At 41.2% G+C, this 13,899-nt stretch overlaps 1 long non-coding RNA gene across 3 annotated transcripts; it reads right to left on the reverse strand.

Annotated features, from left to right (window-relative positions):
- Nucleotides 1-522: 522 nt before the first annotated feature.
- Nucleotides 523-5,499, reverse strand: LOC125991338 (uncharacterized). 3 transcript variants are annotated; one of them, XR_011086150.1, is made up of 7 exons: nucleotides 5,389-5,499; nucleotides 5,073-5,122; nucleotides 3,308-3,512; nucleotides 2,963-3,243; nucleotides 2,620-2,897; nucleotides 2,434-2,567; nucleotides 523-2,202 (listed from the first exon to the last, which is right to left on the reverse strand). It is a non-coding gene; the product is annotated as an uncharacterized lncRNA (long non-coding RNA). The 3 variants fall into 3 exon arrangements; XR_011086149.1 differs by having other exon boundaries at nucleotides 2,434-2,897; nucleotides 2,963-3,067; XR_011086148.1 differs by having other exon boundaries at nucleotides 2,434-2,897.
- Nucleotides 5,500-13,899: the final 8,400 nt, after the last annotated feature.

The raw sequence follows: 13,899 nt of genomic DNA on the forward strand, positions 1-13,899 counted from the left end.
AAGGAGCAATGATGAAATGGAAATGGACATGTTCATTTTACACCGGGTTACATACAAGTGAATGGGGGCACTGCCATCTTGTGGTAGAGTAGCGTCATTACATGAACCTTTTTATTGACTATGGTCAAAAGCCCATTTAATACATTAATTAAATTAATATATTATATTAATTTATACAATATATTAATTTAATTAATATATTATATTAATTAGATTATGTGAAATTACAATATAGTAATATTTAATGATAATAATATATAATAATAATATATATATAATTTATATAATGATTTATAGTGATAATTTCTGTATGGATTTGATTATAATTATTATTAGTAGTAGTATTATATATATTATTATTATTATTTTCATTAAATATTATTATATTATAATTGTATATTTAATTAATGGGGTTTTGACTCTATCGTCAATAAAGCGGTTCATGTAATGACACTAACCTACCACAAGATGGCAGTGCCCCCATTCACTTGTATGTAACCCGGTGTAAAATGAACATGTCCATTTCCATTTCATCATTGCTCCTTCTTTAATGAAAATATATTTCCACTTCAGTTACAATATGGTTATTAAAACTTGAACATATGAGTAGTTTACTATACATTTGTTTAGTTTAAAAGATCATCTCATAAGCACAATTAAATAAATACGTACGTCGTACAATATTAAACATACGTGCTTTTGACTCGTTTATGAAGCAGTTTATGTAATGACGCCAAGCTACCGCAAGATGGCAGTGCCCCCATTCACTTGTATGTAACCCAGTGTAAAATGAACATGTCAATTTTTCCTTTTCGTTACGACACCCTCTATGTACAATACACTATCACAAAAAAAAGGCCAGATTTCCCCGCCAAAATGGCAGAATGGTTTATAACTTTACCCGGTGTTCGAGAGACCATGGTTCGAGCCCCACACGAAGCGGACTTTGAGCTAAAGTTTGAATAGTGTGAGATTCGAACTCGGTTCTCCCGAACATAAGGCAAAAACTTTAACCACTAGACTACTTGGTGATCTATAGGTCAATGTTGATTTTACAGTTTTATCTACTCTTGAAACGTCTTCTATAAATACATAAGAAAACTTCGGAAATTTCATCGCCAAAACAGTTGACTGGTTCTTGACTTGGGTTGGTGTCCAGCAGCCTCGGGTTCGAGTCCCGCTCCGTGCATCATTTTCCAATAAATAGAGCGACATGCGAGATTCGAACCCGCCTCTCCCAAACTCAAGGCAAAAGCTTTAACCATCCGGCCATTCGAGATCTTAGACAACTCTGTAAAGTGGTTGTAATTGACGGATACTCTGAACCTTTCCTGAAGATAGCTTCATGATTTGGGATAATAGAAAAAATTCTTTCAGTCATGAGCAACGGACAATGGTCGAGGGGATAAGACCATTGCCTCTGAACATAGCGGTGCTGGTTCGAGGCCCGAACATTCCCAAGATTTGTCTTTGCAGTTTTTCTCTCGCACGAGCACCTGTTTGAAAGTTTTTTTTTCTTTTTTTCTTCTTCTTCTAATGACGTCATCACAAAAAGAGTATAAAAGGCGTCAAGAACGCGGCACTCATTCGAGCACTCACCACTGACAACGAGAGCCACGTTGCTCTGGTCCACCTGCGACGCCGGCTCCACAACAGCGTATAAAAGTGACAAGGTGGGTGTTCAACTTTTGTTAACCTTTAGAAACTAACTGCTTTTGCTCTTTTTCAGCGTCAACTTGCACTTTGGGCGTGCTTCCATCTTGCAAGCGTGCAAGCTAAAAAGTTTGCAGAAGCTAGCGTTAGCAGTTAACATCTTCAACGACCACTAAAACGCATTTATTTGGCGTGCAACCAAACAATTGAAGCATTTAACGGCGGGTAAGTACATGTACATTTTGAAAACTGTGAAGCACGCACCGTGTGGAAAGACTACTAACACAATTTTTGCAGCAACATTTAGCAACGTCTGGACGACAGCGCCGTTTGGCTGAAGGTAAGTAGACAAAGCAGCGTTTGCAGAGATCCACCAGAGAATTACTGAAACGGGTATTTCGATGCATTCGTGTTAATTTTCTACTTTCTGTCTGCAGGTGCAAATCCTCAAAACGAGGCCGTCATGGCCGACTTTCTGTGAGTTTTAAAGTCAACTCTTTCAATCGACTGCTTCTAATGGTCTTGTCATTTCTGTCCACAGGCCAGCATCTGGAACAGAGGGAGCAGATTGACTGCAAAATGGCAAAAATATTTTTATGAGCAACAAATTTTATCAAATTGACTAAAGCAAACGTTTGTTCTCTTTCTTTTGTCTGCAGGGTCCAAGATGGCTGACTTGCAGTCCTCGCATGGCTTCATGAGACACTTGCAGGAAGGTCTACTCTTGCTCAATTTGCTTGTTAGGGTAAAAATGTAAAAGCAGAATGGTTGTAACGTTACCGTGTCTTTCAGACCAGCAAGTTGTGGTTGGAGAGACGTCCGGCACTGCCCTCCATTCCTCACTGGTGAAACATGCACGCGTCCAAATGTTTGACACGTCAAACATTTCAGCGTGTTCTTCCTCCTTTTGTCCACTAGGTGGGGTTAAAAGACCAGGTTTCTGCCTTATTGTTTAAAAGCACTTACCTGCTTTATTTTTTATGCCTCCCTCTCCCTGCAGAGCAGATTCCAGTAAGAATGCAGTTGGAAAATCTGCCACCTGCTGGCCAAAGGTAAAAGCCCTCCAAAACCATGCAAAGGTTCCTCAAGCTTGTCTCCATTTTCAGAGTTAACACGCTAATAAAATGTACTAAATGGAAGCTTAATGGCTCCCTTGTTTGTGTTGTGTGCAGGTGTCCACCCTGGAGAGTCTTTGCAACATTTCAGGAACTCTGCATGTGCACCAGCAACTGGCTGCTTCCACTCTACAGTTAAAAATAAAACCAGTTAACTTAAATGGTTTTTGTGTCAATGTAACTTTTTTCTTTACAGGCAGAGGTGACAAATCCTGGTCCGCAAAGCCTGCCAGTTTGTCTTCAGCCACAACTACTGTGAGCTCATTCACCTGGACCTGTGCTGCCTGAAGGGCCCTCTGCTGGTGAGAGAAGGAAATAAATTACATCTTAGCAAACATGTTTCAAAATTTGAATCTGTTTTTGTGGCCAGTGTGGAGCACCATCAGGTTCCTGCTCGTAGTGCAAGCTGAGGACCAGAGCAAAGCTGCATACCAGCAACACTTCGGTCTTATTGCTGCCTCAGCTCTAAGGTAACCTGAGAAGTGAGGCACTTTAAATGCTCCTCATTGCACAAAACGTTGACTTAGCTTTTAACTTACAATCTCTTTGTCTCAGGTGCAGGCATGGAGTAACACTCGTCCCTCTGGCCGACCACTTCACCACTTGTCCCTCTGGCCGACCACTTCACCACTCGTCCCTCTGACCGACCACTTCAACCCTCGTCCCTCTGGCCGACCACTTCACCACTCGGCAATGAGCAGACTACCATCCAACTTGTTACTTTGTTGTGATTGAATGTTTATGCTGCAAAAGAAATAAAGCTGTATTACAAATAACAAACTTTCAAATTTTCATTCTCAAACATCACTACTTAAACTTTAAAACAAAACAAAAATAATTCTTTTGTTTCCAATTAATTTTTTCTTTTTTTCCCCCCCACCCAAAATTTCTGGATTTTTTTTTTCCACGGATTTTTTTTCTGGGGAATTTTTTGAGAAATGGGGGGGAATCATTACTTGAATACTGCTTCGTGATTGGCTGAGAAATCTAAAACTGGGTGGAGCCAGGAGAATAAAGAGCTGTGGTTGGCTGAGAAGTGGGCGTGGATATGCAAATGAGGTACTTTGTGATTGGTTAGAATCTTGGTGGGCGTGGTTTCTGTAAAATAAAGCAATTTGATTGGTCAGATGTGCGAATGCTGCATTCTGAATGGCTGTCGGGAAAGTGGGCGTGGTTATGCAAATTTTAAGACGAGCCCTGATTGGCCAGGCTGAATTTGGGCAGAGTTAGGAGGCGGGCAAAGTGGCACTTAGGTTTTGGAAGGCTCTTTCCAGCGTGGAGTTGAGTGTTTGCCTTCAGCCACTGAACAGAGCCAAGTCTTTGACTGCTTCTCTCGGTCTCCACATGACTCAAAGTGACTGCAACTGTACAATTGCATCACTTTGACTCATGTGGAGACAGAGAGAAGCAGCAAAGACTTGGGTCTGTTGCAGTGACACTCACCTCAAGGCTGAAAACTTGTGTGGACACTGAGGTTTTCAAACAGTGCTTTGCCAATGCAGTGACCACCAAGCATGAAAGACTTCAAACGAGTACATTTGCTCATAAATCACAAAGACTCACATTCCACTTGCACAATTCATTGAACAGAAAAGCAGTTTGAAAAGGCCCTGCCTGCCTGCATGGAAGCAGTTTAAGTGCTTGATGAGCTCAGGTATGATGTAACTTACTTCTCGTGGCAGGCATTAGGAGGAAGGTGAGCACATGCAAACAGTGCAAACATCTCTCACTGGGACAAAACCTAAGTGCCAGGTACTCCACAGTACCACCACCACCACCACTGACTTTTGGACAAGTTTTTCCATGACACTAATGCAAACCAAGTTAGTTAAATATAGGTTTCTGACTAACTTGGTTTGCATCAATGTCATCAAAAAGCACATCCAGACGAGTGTGATGATGATATTGTGCAGTACCTGGCACTTTGTGAAAGATGTCAGCTGCTTGCATGTGCTCACCTTCTCCCTGGTGTGCCATGACAATATGACATCAGCTCCTCAAGCACATAACACTACCAACTAACATAACTTACACACATTTTTTTTAGAATTATATATTATATTATATTTGAAGAACAAAGTGGTACACTTTCACTTTTCACGAGTGCCAACTATGATAAAAAATATACTTAAGTTAAATTGCAAGTACATTTTTCTAAACTATACTTCTTACATTAACATGTAACTTTAACGACTGTAGAGCAATTATTTTGTTTCTTTTTACTGTGGCCCAAATAATCAACAGGACAAGGTCCACTTTGCTAGTCACCAGAGGCATAATGCTACATGGAAAATGGGGAGGTACCTTTCGAGATATGCAGATAGACGACCAGCAGCCGACGTGGACTCTCCAGTCTTCAAGTTGGACATGGAAAAACATAGAAAAACAACGTTGAAATCAAACGATTTCGTTGATTATCCATTGATTGACAGCCGAGTGAGTGCTGCTTGTGGGTGGGTGGGCGTGTTAGCTAACGCTCCACCTCTTGTTTCACGAGAGCTAGCGAGTTTCCACTGACGTAACGACTAACAAATATCCTCCTTTCATGTCATTGTTTACATGTACGCATTTACATACATAGAGCAAATAAAAGAGCTTGGAAAAAGTTGACATGACTCACTCAAAACCCCAAATGATAACAACCTGAAGAGCTAGCTGCTCGCTGAAGCGGAAGTCTACGGTAGCCGAGAAAGCTCAATTCAAGTCACCAAAAAGCGCGTCTTTGGCAACCTGCAGAAAAGACACGCCCACATCATGCATACAACACTAGTTGTGATCATTTAGTAAATACGCATAAAAGACACTCAAATAATCCTCTTTTTCCTGGACATGTCCTACTTTTGAACCCTAAACAATGAGTGTTTACATTCTCAATATATTAGTCAAAGTAAGATCACCTCAGGAATGTTAAGTTCTCCATTTGCAGCAAATTAAAATAAGCATAAGATAAATCTAATATATTTGTGCTATTGTATATGTTGTGTGAGAGTGGGTGAGGAAGAGAGGGACAGGAGTCACTGCTGACATGACTAATACTGCGATCAGCGCCCATTCATTCTTCCAAAGCTTAACTGGAAACACATATTAAACCTGCTCTCCATTATATAAGTCTAAACTGTGTGTGTGTGTTTGAGATTGTGTGTGCGGGCGTGCATGTTAGTGTGTGTGATAGGTTAACTGGAGTACATGGAGGCAGTAGTTCACCACTGAGTTCAGGCAGAGGTCATTCTCCAGCTCTTCTTTCTTAATCTTCCTTTTCTCCCTTTTTTTTATTCCGCTCCGACTGCCTTGTTATTTTCTATTTTATTTATTTATTCTGTAGCCTACTCAACTGTGTGCTATTTTATGCTGTTTTCTGCAACTTCCTTTTTACATCTATGTCTCTGTGTTAATGTTTTTTTAACACAATAATCCATTAACTTCGTGCGTGTGTGTGAGCGTGCACATTCGAAAAATAAAGACTGGATGTGTCTTCAGGGTTCAGCTTTAGGTCACTTGTAATGTAAACCCCAGTATAAACAGGTACTCCAGATTTTGACAAAAGCTTTTAAACATAACTTCCAAAATGACCCCTTTTTTTTCTTATGTGTACATTGCACACATACATAATACCGAATGTCACTATGTGTTGATATCGAAGTGTTCAGTGGAGGAGTGGAAATTTGACAGTGAGTGATGCCAGTCATTGCTATTCCCAGTGAGTATGTCGGAGTGGCTTGAGCAGTCAGTGTGTACAAACAGAACAGGAGCATTTCTTCAAAGAAAGACAAGGTGTCATAAATCGTGTGTGTCGACAGCGGGCAGCTTCCTGCTGCTCCTCCCTGTCTGAGCCCGAAGCCTAAACTGACAGACCAACGACAACCAATACAATACACACGGACCTGCAGAATGGCACAGACCACACACACTTTACGGAATAAAGTTCAACATCAGACACACGCCGAGGCCTCCTGCTCCTGCTCCTGCTCCTGCTCCTGCTCCTGCTCCTGCTCCTGCTCCTGCTCCTGCTCCTGCTCCTGCTCCTGCTCCTGCTCCTGCTCCTGCTCCTGCTCCTCCATCCGATTGCAGCGTGTGGAGGTCACAGCCCCCTGCCGTGTCGTCACCATCATGAACTCGCACAGGGCAGCTGGCTCCAAGTGTGTACATGCGTTTGTTGGACAACGTGCATGCTGCAATCTTCCATTTGGTCGATGTGTTTGCACCTTGTAAAAGTCAACCACAGGTGCTTCTCACTGACTAAGTGACCCTGCAAAACCTTTGGCCGCAGAGAAACATTTCTTTGTGTGTTTGACTCGATTCACCTATTTTGAAGATAGCAGGGCATTTCTAATGATGTCAGTATATGTAAATGAGTCGGGTGATAGGTAATGGGGCGACGACTGTGGAGGGGGAAGAAATAGCTGGGGTAAGATCGGGGTGAGGGTTTAAGTTGAGGGCAGAGGGGAACGAGAGGAGAAGAGGTGTGTGTGTGTGTGTGTGTGTGTATGTTTGGGTGGGGGGAGGTTTAAGTTAAGGGCAGACGAGAGACTGCCTGCGTGTTTCTGTCCTTTCAACGACCCTCCCACTTCTACGCATGAATCCGATACCCTCATTTTTGTGTATGATGAGAAAGAGAGAGAGAGAGCAAAGAAAAAGAGAACAGATTAGATATATCAGTTGCAGAACACCTGAAATCTCCATTTTGGTAGAATGATGTCATGAAAACGGGAGTCAAGTCTCAAGTCACAGTTTTCTGAAGTAGTTGGAGTTTGCCTGTTTTTTTTATATTCCACAAAAAAAACAATCAGTGTGTATTAGCCGTGCTACGTATTAGCTTGCTTCGTTTTCTCATAATAGAGCCTTGTAAAAACACTGCTCGCTTTACCTCAGCACCAAATGGCAAACAGACAAAGTTAGCGACAAGCTGGTGAACATGGTGGAGCATTTAGCAGCCAAATAATAATGACCCCGGGAGGACTAAGCAGAGTTGGATTTGACAAAACAACTTGTCACACACCTTCACCACGCTGGAAGCCATGATGCCTCCTTTCACACTCGCTTGTATTTTCAATGCGGGAAGAATATGAGTCCAGGCAAAGCCAGGAAGTAGATGTATATGCCAGTGTGTGTGTGTGTGTGTGTGTGTGTGTGACAGCCAGAGACACGGACTCAGGTTAACTAGAGTACATGGAGGCAGAAGTTCACTTGTGAGTTCAGTCAGAGGTCGATCGTATTATGTATTGCTCCTCTCCTCTCTGCCCTCATTTCTTTCCATTTTGTGGACTTTCATTCTTACCACCTCATTCATTCAAAACATTCGCCTGAAATATCGATTATAAGAAAGTACTGTTTTCATATGTAACCATCACACTGAGCTCTTCACGTGTGTGAAGGGCGGAAAATCACTTCCTGGGTTGAATCGCTTTTGACCCTGTCATCTCAGTGGGAGGTAGGACGGAGGTTTGAGCCGTTCCCCGGGCTAAAAGGTGACCGCTGTCTCGCCGAGACAGGCATGGACAGATGAGATGAGGAGGAAGATCCAGCTGGAAAATCAGTCAAAAGAAAAAGAATGCATCCAAATCTATTTGGAGTGGGCACAGATTTGATTTGATTGTGGTTCATATATGATGAGATGAGGAACAATCCTGATTTGTGTCTAATGAGGGCAGTAAAAGCCACGCACTACTGCACAAACACACAGAAGACCTGTGGTCAACCTCTGTCCTGCTAACCTGTATTTATTGCTCATTAAAGGCCAATAGTTCATTCTCACACTGACAAGTCTGATTAATTAGGTAGATTCATCACACCGTTTTACGACAACTCACACACTTTGTGCCCTGTGCTGCTACTTGCAACATTGACGGATGGAAAGGAGCACGGGACGGACAAATAAAATGATCTCATGAATGTGTGTGTAAGTTTTAAAATTTTGTGCAACCCAGACAAATGTATTTAAAAAAAATATCTACACAACAAAAAGTCTTCGATTGCATTTTAACTTGACAGCAAACATACTGCTAGACTCATTTCCTTTAGTTTATAAATCTTGCGACAGTGACAGGAAGTTAGCAGAATAAACAAGACAATAAAATCCTAACCCCCCCCCCCCCCCCCCCCCTGTCCGGTATTGAGTTATGGGTTAAGGGTTAAAACATTTTTTTTTTAAATATATGAGAAAAACTGGACTCACAAGGCCAAAAAAAACCTCAAAACATGACAGAGAAGTTTCTCCTCCATAGAAACTTGATTGACAGCTCAAAAGGACAGCTCATATGAGTAGTAGATGAAATTATGAGGTCAAAGGGTCAAATCCAAGCTCCGTCATTCCTGCATTGGAGCTTGCATATTCTCCAGGTCTCCTCCCACATTCCAAAAAGGTAGCTTAACATCAACTGTGGTGCAAAAGCTCTACATTCTACATTTGGATGAGTCCATGACCGGGGAACAGGATTTTGGACTTCCTGACAAACAGATCCACAACAGAGTCTCCTCCATCATCTTGTTCACACTACTAACCTATGAGTGTTCTGTGAAATTCCTGAGATGTCATATTTGAGCGCAGTAGGAGCAATCAACAATGACGTGTTTCGTATAAATCAAGTTTAACAATATTGTGAATGATTTGGAAAACATGTGAGACATCTCCATATCCCGTACAGGAAGCAACTGTCTTTACATAACAGGACGAAAAAATTGCATCTACTGCCCTCTTTCTGTCAATCACATTTATTCATCTGCAAAAAAGCTGACAAGTAGAAATCCATCAATATGATTAATCCTGGGAAAACACTAAGTCAACAGAGGAAAAAATGTGTTTACACAAATGGAAATTTTTATAAGTGGGTGGGTGGCTTTGCAGGGAGATGTGACTTTGTGTGTGTGTGTATGTGAAATTGTGACTCAGTCACACCTGTAACCATAATGTGTCTCCACCGAATACCAGTGGTTGGGGTTCCCTTCCTCCACCGTTGCATAGTATGAGGGGGCGGTCCCACCAAATGCAAAATCTTGGCCGGTGCAAAGGAAGAACACGTCTTGTGCCAGGTCTGAACTTCTCCAATGTCTGGACCTCAAATTTTTATTTTCAGTCTGACAGTATTGCTAGTACTGCAAAACAAAACAACTTGCTAGTAGCTATACTACTGTTAAAAAAGTCAAAAAACCAGATTAAAAAAGAAGACATAAATATCTCCAGAAAGTTCCACCAGCAACCTGAACTAACTTGAAATTCAAAATCAGAAAGACAGAGATTTACCAACATGTCAGGATATGACTCCCATGTCTGTCAATCTGCTGCACCAACTTCCACCAGACTTGTTTTCCATCTTGGTGTGTGCCCTTCCACCCTGAGTAGCGAGTCTTTTCGAGGGTAACCTCTAAATGCATTCCAGGCCTCCAGCATTCTTTCACGCCTACTCTGGCGTGTTTTCGCCCATGCTTTTGCTTTGCTTCATTAGTCAACCCCACAAATTCATCGAGTATTCCCCAAATTTGACTGAGCATAAATACGGGAGTCTTCTAAAGACCAACAGGTGCATGTTTCTGTGGTAACCTGTGATGGCAACACAGGCATTTCTTGGAATTGTTTCAAGCTCCCTCTTAAATACTCTGACCACTATCCCATAATAAGACTTTTATTGCATGTGCAGTTTGCTAGTGTGTACCACCAAAGTGGCAATAAATTGATTTAGTAGCAGTTAATCGGTCTTGCAAAATAATAATAATAATTAGAAATATAACATCCAAGCAACTGAGATTTAAAAACTCAGTGAATGTCTATAAACTTAAAAGCGTGTGTGGATTTTATTTGTCTTTTGTCAGGTTGATGGACTGCTAAATTAGGGTAAGCGTTGAAACAAAGGCCCTTTTTTTCTTTTCTTTTTCCCCGCATCAAAGCACTGAAATGTAACATGGACATGTTAAATCCTCTGTCCTCTCTGTGGCCTGATAATAAACAGTACAGTAATTATAGGTTGATGCATGTACACGTACTGAATTACGCAAAAAAAAAGGAAACTAGTTGGATAAGGAAATAATAAATTCCCTGATAATAGACTCTTGGTGACCATTATGGAACTGTGTCACCTTAATAAGACATCAGAGTGTCTTATCGGAGTTTATGAGGCAGGGTGTGGCGTTTGGATGTAAATGACGCTCGGGAGACGTTAACAGCAGCAGCGGCGATTGTTGTCTGTGTCTTTTTCCTTTTATTGTCTTTTAGATCTTTTCGACGGTGCCGAGGCACAATAAAGTCAGGAAACATCGTAAAGGTGCAGCGACGTGACCTCCCTGACCTTATCGCTTGCTCGGACAAGTCTAATCTTTTCTCGTTTTAAATAAGGATGCAAAATTGTTTTGCTTTGTATTTTAGATTAAATCTACTGATAACACTTTTGATTATATATATACTGTATTTTTGAATGGACAGTATGGAGTTGTTATTGTAAAAATATTTTTCCGACATTTTCTTTCATTTCTCAGAGAAGAATCTAAACGCTGTTTGTTTTATGTGTTCTGAGAACACCTGGATTATTCTCCAAATAAAATAATGATATTCCTCCGAAGGCATTGAGAAATGTGTTATGCACTTTGCACGTGTATTTGCTGACCCTTGTGCAGCGTGCACGAGTGTTTTTCATTGCCTCCCTGATGACCTCTTTATCAGATCATTGCATATTACCCTCACCATGATCTCATCCTGAACTGCTGCTATTTTCCAAGAATAGTCTGTCGGCCTCCTCGGCATGCTTCAAGGCTCATTGACATGGGTTCAAGTTTGTGCTGAACTTTTGAACTTGGCAGAGTATGTTTGAGTCAGAAAAATCTGTACTCTGCAATCCCTGCTGACTCCAACAACAGTGACAAAGAGGATTTCCCCATTGTTCCATCAAGCCCCCCCCAGTGCAATGTGCTTTGAATGTGGAAAATCTGCCTCTTCAATATAGCAATTGTAGGAAAATCTATTTTTTACACTTATGTGTAAATTAGAGGCCTGTGGTAATATAACAAAAAAAGTGTGAAAATCAAAACACATGATGACAATGCTAACAAAGAATCAGCATTACAATAGCATTGTAAATTTGAACTTGAAAAGGTATAGCTAGTGTCAACAAGGTGGTTAATTATCTTTTTAACTACAGTAATGAGCTTAACGAAGTGCCGAGGGGGGGGTGTTAAATTATGGAAGGATTACTAAGGAGATGCAAATAAGGCTCGTTTTGATAACTTGGCAAAGCGGGGGGAAAAAACTTCTATACATGAAATTTTCCACGAGAAAAATAGACTAATTGGTGCTTAAGAGGTATTGATTAGCAGCAATTGCATAAACATACACTTTTGGTAATATGATGAAAGATATATAAGTGTTGATTTAACCCCCCCTAGCCCCCCCTCCCTCTCTCCAGGATGCTGACCTCCAGCTAACCTGATGAACTTGTCAACAGACAACTCTCAGCTCTTCAATTATGAATAATCACAGTGAGACACTAACAACCATGCTAACGACACCATTAGCATGTCTTATCGAGCACTCATATGAGTCCACAGCAGGGACCGCTGAGCCAGTAAACACCATGCTAATGTGCTTTTAGGAATTGACACTCCAATTGAATTACAATGGCTTCCCTATTACTGATGCTATAAATTGATTATGTCATGCAATCAAGTTCACTACGTTACAATTCAGACAGAATTCCGAATACTCCACCCCGTTATCCGGATCAAATGGTAGACTTGCATCATAAATGCCTGAGATTAGATTCAATCTAGTATTCGGAGACTTTGTGCTACAAAGATGTCTGATTAAATGCATTTTTTGGTTTTTATCTTTAAGAAATGCCTTTGAAGACAAAAAAAGGGGGAAACTTTTCGTTTGAAAACTTTTGCTGCTATCCATAGTAACTGTGTGGCTCGCCCGAAACATTTGTGTTGTATACTAGAGTAGCCTCACAATAAAAAAAATGGCTTTACCTGCATTATATTTACAATAATTTACTGTAGATGACTTTTGGTCTTTCACACAATACTGTGAGTTCATGACAATAGTCACAAATTTTGACAAAAAATGCTCTTGCCCTGCAAATTTTTGTCCTCACCGAGTGACAGGGAACAATGGAAGGAAACTGATGTGCTTTGGAGTGAAAATTAGAGGCAAAGTTCAGAAAAGTTCACTCACATCGTTCAAGGGCCGGGACCTGCGGGGATAGGATAGCAGGACATAAAGGTGTCAACTGCAATTTACCGTCACAATTTTGGCATTAAGCTGAAACTCCTATCCACAATGACTTGCAGAAGTACAAGAGTTCAACGTTGGTGGATCCAATCATTGCAAGAAGCACAGTCATAAACATGGGCCATGGACAAGAGTACAATGCTAGGTAGTCGTCATGGAGTGGAAGGAGGCAAATCAGAATGGCAGCGCAAAGAAAAACAACTTGAGAATTAGGCCATGAACATGCCTTTGCTGTGCCTAGATATATATATATATGGCAGAAAATCATTTGCACTTTAAGGGAAAATATAGTTTGATGTCTGACCTTGAGGGACACACCAGCTTCTGCGGACCTTGCTAGTAATTATTTGACCATTTAATTCAGGTGTGTTGCAACAGGGTGACATAGAAAACATGTGGACCTCCAGGACCGGGATTGCCCACCCCTGATTTATGCTGGAGAGTATTTTAAAAAGATGCATGGCACTAATTGTTTTTTTAAAAGTGAAGACAATTTATAATAGTATTGACACGTTAAGTCATTGCATGATTTGTTTTGGCGGGCCATAAAAATGGAAGTGGTGGGCCACATATAGCCCCCGGGCCTCGGGTTTGACACCGATGCAGTGTAGAGCATTTCTGCTGTTCCACTGGAGGTCTGTATTGGTTCAGTGGCCTGAAAGTGAACTGATCAGTCTGAACTCTGTTTCACCCTCGGTCTGATCATCTGCCAGGGTCATCAGCCCCTCTTGCTTTGCTTTGTCTACTTCTATGGATTCCAGATTTCTCCTTATTTTCTTTTTCCTCTCAATTTATTGATAAAGGAATGTATCGGGTCAGGCCCACCCGCAATCTGTGCACACTAAGCATCTTAAGATGTTGAAAATGATAATTTTTCTGTTTGCTAGTGTTGACATTTAATTTGGAACACCACAAAAG

The sequence above is a fragment of the Syngnathus scovelli genome, chromosome 21 (genome assembly GCF_024217435.2).
Source record: "Syngnathus scovelli strain Florida chromosome 21, RoL_Ssco_1.2, whole genome shotgun sequence".
In the NCBI taxonomy this organism is placed as follows: Eukaryota; Metazoa; Chordata; class Actinopteri; order Syngnathiformes; family Syngnathidae; genus Syngnathus; species Syngnathus scovelli.